Source organism: Elephantulus edwardii, unplaced genomic scaffold (genome assembly GCF_000299155.1).
Source record: "Elephantulus edwardii isolate Elephantulus edwardi_28Jun2011 unplaced genomic scaffold, EleEdw1.0 scaffold00371, whole genome shotgun sequence".
NCBI lineage: Eukaryota > Metazoa > Chordata > Mammalia > Macroscelidea > Macroscelididae > Elephantulus > Elephantulus edwardii.
In genome coordinates, this window is record NW_006400121.1 from 1,287,356 (window position 1) to 1,297,259 (window position 9,904).

The 9,904-nt window shown below is 39.8% G+C and overlaps 1 pseudogene; it reads right to left on the reverse strand.

The window, feature by feature from the left end:
• Window positions 1-6,807: 6,807 nt before the first annotated feature.
• Window positions 6,808-8,746, reverse strand: LOC102875114 (annotated as a pseudogene).
• Window positions 8,747-9,904: the final 1,158 nt, after the last annotated feature.

Consider the following 9,904-nt stretch of genomic DNA (forward strand, 5'->3'; position numbering starts at 1 on the left):
AGATGAAGCTTCGGAATCCTTGCCTCCAATGAGCAGTCTGGCTTCACCCTCTTCAGGACGAACTTGTTTGTTATCTTAGCAGTCCATAGTATATTCAATACTCTTCTCCAGCACCACAGTTCAAAGGCATCAATTCTCCTTCTATCATCCCTCGTCCTTGTCCAGCTTTCTGATGCATAGCAAGAAATTGCAAAGACCATGGCCTAGATCAGGCACACTTTAAGCTCCTGACTAATATCATTGCTCTTCAGTACTTTGGAGAGGTCTCTGACAACAGACTTTCCCAGTGCATTTTGTCTTTTAATTTCCTGTCTGCTGGTACCAAGAGTGTTGATTTTAGAGCCAAGCAAACAGAAGCTGTTAACAATCTCAATGTCTTCACCATCTATCATGATGCTGCCAATCAGCCCACTGGTGAAAATTTTTGTTTTCTTGATGTTAAGCTTCAATCCATATTGAAGGCTGCAGTCCTTGACCTTCTGCAGGAAGAGCTTCAGGACCTCATCAGTTTCAGCAAGCAGGGTTGTGTCATCTGCATAACGCAGGTTGCTGATGAGTCTACATAGAACCATCTTTTACTTAAGTTAAGCTTCTCATGTGAGGAATATGAGTGTATACTGTTGGAGAGGAGAAAGAAAAGACAAGACCTAAGGGTTTCCTAATTGTTTTTAGGGTTTCCTAATTTTATCTTAAATATTTTTTGAAACAAAAAGGAAAGAGAATGCTTCATCTCTCTGTTGGTAAATAAATATAAACAATTTTATAAAACAGAAAAATTAGCAGAAAGAACAATGCAAAGTTTAGTTTAGAATGAAACTGAATGTCATGGCTCAAGTATGGTGTAGAGTTGCGTGTTTGACATATTAATAACAGCATGGATTTTTATCTTGAAGCACACAATAAGCATTCAACTTCTGTAATGGCAGCAGTGCCCTTTTATCAGTTCTTTTCATTCAGAAGCAAGTACGTTGCTGTTGTAGTTGTTAGATGCTGTCAAGTAGAATATATTTCAGAGCAACTCTTATAACAGATTTGAATCCTATCCTGTGCTATACTCTTCAACTCTAATATAATTGAGCCTATTTTGACAGTCACTGTATCAATCTATCTTATTGAGGGTCTTTCTTTTATTAACCTTTCCTTTTCCCAAGCATGACATCCCTTTCCAAGAAACGACACCTTCTAACAACATACCCAAAATATATTAGATGAAGTTTTGCCATCTTTGCCTCTAAGGAACAAGCTGGTTGTACTTTATCCAAGAAATATTGTTTATTCTTTTGGCAGTCCATGGGATAGTCAATACTTTTCTCCAACACCATAACTCAAAGGCCTCAATTCTTCTGTCATCTTTATTCACTGTCCAATTCTCAAATGCAGAGTAAGTGAAGCAAATTGTTTCTGGTGAGGTTTCTGATATTTGTGCACCAAGATACACATCAGATGCCCTAAAGGACAGAAAAGGAAGCTCTGGTCGTATAGTCCATAAATTATTGTGCTGCTGATGGAAAGATGGCACCTCTCTGGTAGTTCAAATTCACCAGTGACTTTATGGTAGGTCCATAAAGCATTTTACAGTGGAATGATACAACTCAACAGCTTTTCTCAAACATAATTAATTTCAAGTGGGATGAAGTACTAACTATTAAAACATGCAATTTAAAACGTACTTCGTATTATTTGAAGTATTTGAGGGTGGAAAGTAGAACTTCAGTCTTGATCTAAAAAGAAAAAGCAAGTTTCAGGAGATTTTAGTGTTTGAATAACAGAATACATAAAACCAGCCAAAGAAGCCCCGAAATAAATGATAGTCATGCTTCACTGTAAGTTGTCCTTTTATCTTCTAATCACTTCTTTTCTTTTAATAATATTAGATATTTATTCTGATCACAAATACAACCAAATGTGAATAAATAAATGTATTATTTTTAAGACTTTCCCCTCAGGTTCTTTTACATAGAAAACACTGACTGAATGTTTTCTCATTTAGCGTACTTGCCTCAGTTGTCCTACTTACGGATTTAAAAATAGCCTGGAACTTGGTATTCTAAACCCCTTCTTGAACTATAGCTCAGTTTGTTAAATCTTGGGGCACCAGTCTTATTGATATTGGTGATAGTCTCCAAAAGGTAAGAATGGTAACTGGGTTGAAGGCAACTGAGATGGGTCTTCAGCAAACTAAAGATGATTGTTAAATGGCAGAGGCAAATCTTGTCTGTAAGATACCAGCAACTTCAATTAAAGGTAGAAGAATGTCGCCTATTATAACTCATCCAATCGTGATCACTGGCCCATGTCTTGCTGTCGATATGGCTCTTGTTAAGGCACCACTTGTGATGGGGTTCCAGGGATCTTTTTTACATCTAATTAGAACTGTACTGCAGCCAATCATGTTGGAGCTCCAGGAGGTTTAATAGCTGACAATTTTCCTCATAATCATACTGTGATTTACACCCACTGGAGAATTTAGAAAGCCCTAGATTGCTTGAAAGACACCACTATCAGTGGTGTCTGTCATGAAGGCAGTCATCCATAATTTTCCAGGGACAAGGTTCTTATGCCTTTTCCTCCATTTTGACTCAAACTATCTGAGCAATGGCATAGTTTCTTCACCTTGTTTTATTGTTTTGGTGGAAGATCTCTTAACAATCTACATTATGCAGATGACACAAACCTGCTTGCTGAAACTGAGGAGGACCTGATGCACTTGCATCAGGACTGCAGCCTTCAGTATGGATTGAGGCTCAATGTCTTCATTTATCTTAGGCACATTATTCTGGCTTCACTCACATTGTGAATAGGAGTGAATATCCTCTCATCAGAACACCTGTGATCTACTAAGTGATTCTTCTACCTTTGCCCTTCTATTTCTGGTAGAATGTGTATTGTTTTCTATATGTAAAGCTTGTTATCTGTGTATAGATACTTGTTATCTCACAAAAGGAATATAGTGTGATTATTTGTCCTTTTGTAATTGACTTGTTAACTCAGCATAAGGTCCTCCAGGTTCATGCAATAGTTACATGTTTTGTGGACTCATCATTATTCTTTATGATTACATAGTGGCTCACTGTATATACTGTCCATATACTCTTGTCTTTTATAGATGAAAATGTATAATGATAATCTTCTGTGCCAATGTAGTTTTAACTGTTATTTAGTTTGATGAGAATAGAGTGACCCAACAAATGCATCACTCTTGCCATAAATAAATATTTGGAAAATGCTTAATCTTATCATTTATCTTAAAGTCTACCTTCAAATCACAAAGAGTAATTCCTTAGAATTGATTTTGTAAAAGGACACCAACTAGCTTAGACCAAAATGCTTAAAGCATTTGTATCGCAGAGGAGATGACTAGTGCAAAGGCTAGAGGAATATCTAGACTAGAAATTTGATAATGACTATCATTTTCCAGGATTTCAACAAATTTACATGGTTGTGAATCAACATAGGTTGATACATTCATTGTTTGCCATATTTACAAAGTTCACTAAGAATGATGAAGCTGGGTAATATGATGAAGTGGAAGTTAATGTTTGATGTGCTCATGTATCTATCTCTTGCGCACCTCCTCCTAGTTCCCTGAGGTCTGTTTTCATGATTACTTTGTCTCCTTGGAGGTACTGACATTACCCATCCTTTTCCACTGCCTCTTCTATGCGGTTGTGTCAACTCATTTTAGCTAGTTTTACATAGTCATAGGAGTAAACAAATTAATAAAACATGTTAATAATACTTGATCTAATTGTCTTCACAAGCTCAATGTCTTTATGTAACATGAGAAAAATGTTACTCCAAAGGAATAAATTTTTTGGTGATTTTAATGAAAGTTTGCAGAAAAGTTGGATTTTCATCCATTCATTGTTGCTTATTTTCCTCCCTCCCCTACCCAGTTCACTTAAAAAATAATTCATTCATTGTTGTATAATTTCCTCCCTCCCCTTACCCCCTGTCCCCAGTGCACTTTGCTATGCACCTCTTACTCTGGAGTGTTGTCATACAAATAATGCCTAATCATACATTCCTTCTATATAGTTCTTTCCTTCATCTGTTCCAATGCAGTGTTCATTATATATCCCCTCTTTTCTTAGTTTCCCCCAACCTCCAGGTCAGTCTTGTTTTTATCAGTGGTATTATGCAGTATTTGTCCTTTTGTGACTGACATATTTCACTCAGCATAATGTCCTCTAGGGTCCCTCATTTTGGATAATATTTAATAGTTCCTTGTTTTTCAGTGCCATGTAGTATTCCATTGTGTGAATATACCATAATTTTTCTGTCCATTCATTTGGTGATGGGCATTTGGATTGCTTCCATATCTTTGCTATTGTGAATAACACAGCAATAAAAATGGGTGTGCACATATTGTTTAAGTGACAGCTCTGGTTTCTGTATATTCCTAGTAGTGGAATTGTTGGTCAAATGGTATTTCTATTTCCAACTTTTTGAGAAAGTGCCAGAATGCCTTCCATCGTGGTTGTTCCATTTTACACTCCCACCAGCAGTGAATAAGGATTACAATATCTCTACAACCTCGCTAGCATTTGTTGTTTGAGGAATCCATTTTTAATGGTAATATTCCAGAGATTTTTAATAAGAACTTCCATCATGTGACTCTGTTTTGAAATCTGCCTCTTGCTACTTTCTTTTGAATACAAACTCCAATTAACTAATCAAACAGCATTTACTGACTCTGAATTATGCTCTGGGGATTATAAGAGGGTACCATGAGGGATCTTTTCCAGTCAGTCGGCCAGCTGGCTGTCCTCCAGATTTTTTGGCACAACTTACTGAGCACATCCAGGGCAGTGTCTGTTTGTTGAAATATGTCAATTGGTATGCCATCAACTCCTGAAGCCTTGTTTTTTGCCAATTCCTTCAGAGCAATTTGAACTTCCTCCTTCACCATAGGCTCTTGCTCATATGTTATTTCATGAAATTCTTCTGTGTCAGTCAATTCCTTCTGATACAGTGACTCTATACTCCTTCCATCTTCTCTTGATACTTCCTGGATCATTTAACATTCTACCCAAAGTATCCTTAAGTATTGCCACCTGTGGCTTGAATTTGTTTTTCAGCTCCTTCAGTTTAAGAAACGCTGACCAAGTTCGGCCCTTTTGATTTTCTGACTTCAGCTCTCGGCACATTTCATTATAGTATCTTGCTTTATTGTCCCGGACTGTCTTTTGAAATTTTCTGTTCAGCTCTTTGATTTCTTGGTTTCTTCCTTTAGCTTTAGTTTCTTGGCACTCTAATGCAATACTCAGAGTGTATTTGACATCCATCTTGGTCTTTTCTTCTTATTCAGCCTTTGTAATGATCTTTTGCATTCTTCATGGATGATTTTCTTGATATCCCCCTAGAGCTCATTCGGTCTACGCTCATTGGTGCTCAAGGCCTCAACTCTGTTCCTGAGATGGCTTTGAAATTCGAGTGGGACAGACTTAAGGCTGGCCAACTGACTGGAAAAAATCTATATTTGTTCCCATTCCAAAGAAAGATAACCCAACAAAGTGCGGAAACTATCGAACAATGTCATTAATATCACATGCAAGCAAGATTCTGCTGAAAATTATCCAAAAACGTTTGGAACAATATGTCAACAGAGAACTTCTAGATGTGCAGGCAGGATTTAGAAGAGGTCATGGTACTAGGAATATTATAGCTAATGTTAGATGGATCTTGGCAGAAAGCAGAGAATACCAGAAGAATGTCTACCTGTGTTTCATTGACTATGCAAAGGCTTTTGACTGTGTGGATCACAACAAGCTGTGACTAACTCAGAGAAGAATGGGAATCTCAGAACATTTGATCGTGCTAATGCAAAACTTATACTTGGACCAAGAGGCAGTCGTCAGAACAGAGCAAGGAGACAATGCATGGTTCAAAATCAAGATGGGGTCTGTCAGGGATGCATTCTGTCTCCATACCTTTTCAATCTGTATGCAGAACAGATCATCGGAGACACTGGGCTATACGAGGAGGAATGTGGCATCAGGAATGGTGGAAGAGTCATCAACAACCTATGTAATGCAGATGACACAACCCTGCTTGCTGAAACTGCGGAGGACCTGAAGCACTTGCTGCAGAAGATCAAGGACTGCAGCCCCCTATATCTATTGAAGCTCAACATCAAGAAAACAAAGATTTTCACCACTGGGCCAATTGGCAGCATCAGTATGGATGGTGAAGAGATTGAGATAGTTAAACGTTTTCGTTTACTTGGTTCCACAGTCAACACTCTTGGTAACAGCAGCCAGGAAATCAGGAGATGAATTGCATTGGGAAAGTCAGCTGTGAGGGACCTCTTAAGACTGAAGAGCAACAACGTCAGACTGGAGAATAAGGTGCACCTGATTCAGGGTATAGTCTTTGGAATTACGTGCTATATGCATCAGAGAGTTGGACAGTGAATAGGGATGCTAGAAAGAGAATTGATGCCTTTGAGCTCTGGTGCTGGAGAAGAGTGTTGAATATACCATGGACTGCTAGGAGAACAAACAAGTTTGTCCTGGAGAGGGTGAAGCTGGAATGCTCCTGGGAATCAAGGATTCTGAAGCTTTTTTTTTATGGTGCCAATTTTAAATACATCTTTATTTGAGACTTTGCATTTTCCACTTACAATACAGTGATAATAAAGTGCAATGTTAATTCCTTTCCCTATACACATTCCATATTCAAGTATTGAGAATGCCCAGAAATTTAGTCTAGCAGTTTAGACTTTTCAACTGCAATGTGCTACAAATTTGGGTCCTTCAAAATTTAACTGTGGGACAATGAATGCTATAAAGTATGCAGATTGCTTTAGTCAACCTCTTCAATGGTGGGTCCAGAAGAGGCACCACCAGATGGAGGAGCTCCACCACCAGGGAAGCCACCAGGCATGCCTCCGGGCATGCCTCCAGCACTCTGGCACAGCTTGGTGATGAAGGGGTTGCAGACCTTCTCTAGTTCCTTCTGCTGATGCTCAAATTCCTCCTTTTCTGCAGTCTGATTCTTTTCAAGCCAGTTGATAATTTCATTGCACTTGTCAAGGATCTTCTGCTTGTCCTCGTCATTGATCTTGCCTTGAAGCTTTTCATCTTCAACTGTTGCTTTCATATTAAATGCGTAAGACTCAAGGGAATTCTTAGAAGACACCTTATCTCTTTGCTTCTCATCTTCAGCTTTGTACTTCTCAGCCTCCTGGACCATTCGTTCAATGTCTTCCTTATTCAAGTGGCCCTTATCACTGGTGATGGTAATCTTGTTTTCTTTCCCAGTGCTCTTGTCAACAGCAGAAACATTAAGGATACCATTGGCATCAATATCAAATGTGACTTCAATCTGAGGAACAACACGAGTGCAGGTGGTATCTCAGTGAGCTCAAACTTGCCAAGCAGGTTGTTATCTTTGGTCATGGCACGCTAACCTTCATAGACCTGACTGTGTACACTAGGCTGGTTGTCAGAGTAGGTTGTGAAGGTCTGCATTTGCTTGGTAGGAATGGTTGTATTCCGCTTGATGAGGACAGTCATGACTCCACCAGCAGTTTCAATACTAAGAGGAAGTGCAGTGACATCCAGGAGCAGCAAATCTTGAACATTTTCACATTTGTCTCCAGAGAGAATGGCCGCCTGGACAGCTGCACCATAAGCAACAGCCTCATCTGGGTTGATGCTCTTGTTCAACTCCTTTCCATTGAAGAAATCCTGAAGAAGCTTCTGAATCTTGGGAATTCTGGTAGAACCACCCACCAGGACAAATCATGGATCTGTGACTTGTCTAGCTTAGCATCCCTCAGAGCTTTCTCCACAGGGTCCAGACTGCCATGGAAAAGATCAGCATTCAGTTCTTCAAAGCGGGCTTGGGTAATGGAAGTATAGAAGTCGATTCCCTCATACAGGGAATCTATCTCAATACTGGCCTGGGTGCTGGAAGAAAGTGTGTGCTTTGCACGTTCACAAGCAGTGCGGAGGCGTCTGACAGTCCTCTTGTTTTCACTGATGTCTTTCTTATGCTTGTGCTTGAACTCTGCAATGAAATTGTTGACAATTCTGTTGTCAAAGTCTTCTCCACCCAAGTGGGTGTCTCCAGCTGTAGACTTGACCTCAAATATCCCATCTTCAACAGTGAGGACTGACACATCAAAAGTGCCACCTCCTAAGTCAAAGATCAGCACGTTCCTTTCAGCACCAACTTTCTTGTCTAGACCAAAAGCAATAGCAGCAGCAGTTGGCTCATTGATGATTCGGAGGACATTGAGGCCAGCAATGGTTCCAGCATCTTTGGTAGCCTGGCGCTGAGAGTCATTGAAGTAGGCTGGTACAGTGACAACAGCATTGGTAACAGTCTTCCCAAGGTAGGCTTCTGCAATTTCCTTCGTCTTTGTGAGAACCATAGAGGACAACTCCTCTGGATAGAAAATTTGGTCTCTCCTTTATATTCTACTTGGACCTTGGGCCTGCCTGCATCGTTCACCACGATGAAGGGCCAGTGTTTCATATCAGACTGCACAACAGCATCATCAAATCTTCATCCAATGAGACGTTTGGCATTGAATACTGTGTTAGTAGGATTCCTTGCAACTTGATTCTTTGCCGCATCGCCAATCAATCGTTCGGTATTGGTAAATGGTGACATAGCTTGGGGTGGTCCGGTTGCCTTGATCATTTGCAATGATCTCCACTTTCCCATGCTGGAAGACCCCTACACAGGAGTAGATGGTGCCAAGATCAATGCCAACCACAGGGCCCTTGGACATGGTTGCTTAGTGAAGGTCCCAGGTGGTGGAGGGGAAGAACCATACCTCAAGGATGCCGCTGCGTTAAATGAGGCCGGATTCCGAAGCTTTGTTTGACACACCTTGGGCATGTTGCAAGGAGGGACTGGTCCTTGTATATGTTTGGGAGAGTGGAGGGGCGGCGCAGGAGAGGAAGACCTTTGATGAGATGGATCAATTCTGTGTGTGGAGCGGTGGGAATGAGTGCGTTTGAGACAGTGAGGTTGGCATAGGATAGAACGGCGTTTAGGGCCCTTGAACATAGGGAAGCTTTGAGTCGCAAGCAACTTGATGGCACATAACAACCCCACCACCATGAGGGATCTTTGTGATAATAGTAATGTTCTGTATCTTATGGTGATGAATGCATGAACCTGTTAGGCACTGTTGAGCTGATTCCAACTCCTTGCAGCCCCACATACAACAAAATGAAACACTTCCCACTGCTGTGTCATCCTGATATCCACTGCTATGTGTGAGTCCATTTTGTCATGTGGCAAAAATGTATAGAGTACACACACACATATGTTGTTGTTGATTGCCGTCGAGTTGAGCATGACTCATAGCAACCCAATGACCAAAAGACCTAACCCCTGTTCTATAACTATCATTATTTCTCTATGTTCATAGTTTCCAGAACCATGTTGTTTAGGAAGTGGATGTCAGTCTTGCTTCCAAGACTGTCTCAATGTGGGAGCTCCACCAAACAGTGTCCACCTTGTTACGCAAAACCAGGAAAAGAAGAAAAATAGATTGGTGGATTATGTTGATGTCAATGTCCTAATTGTGATAGTGCAATACCTTTGTAAGATGTTGTCACTGTGGAAAACTAGAAAAGTGTTTATATTTTTTATAAGTGCACGTAGATTTATTTTTATTAATATTTATTTTATATCTAATTGATATTTTATTTTTATATATTGTTGTTGCTGTTGATTGCCATCCAATCGATCATGACTCATAACAACCCTATGAACAAAAACCATTTCTCAAAGTTCATAGAGTTCCCAGAGGCATGTTGTTTAGGAAGTGGCTACGACTCCTCCTTTCAACTTATTACATAAATATCTGTAATTTATTTAGAATATTTGTTATTATTAATTTAAAATGTGCTCTGTATCTCAGACTCAGAATACTTAG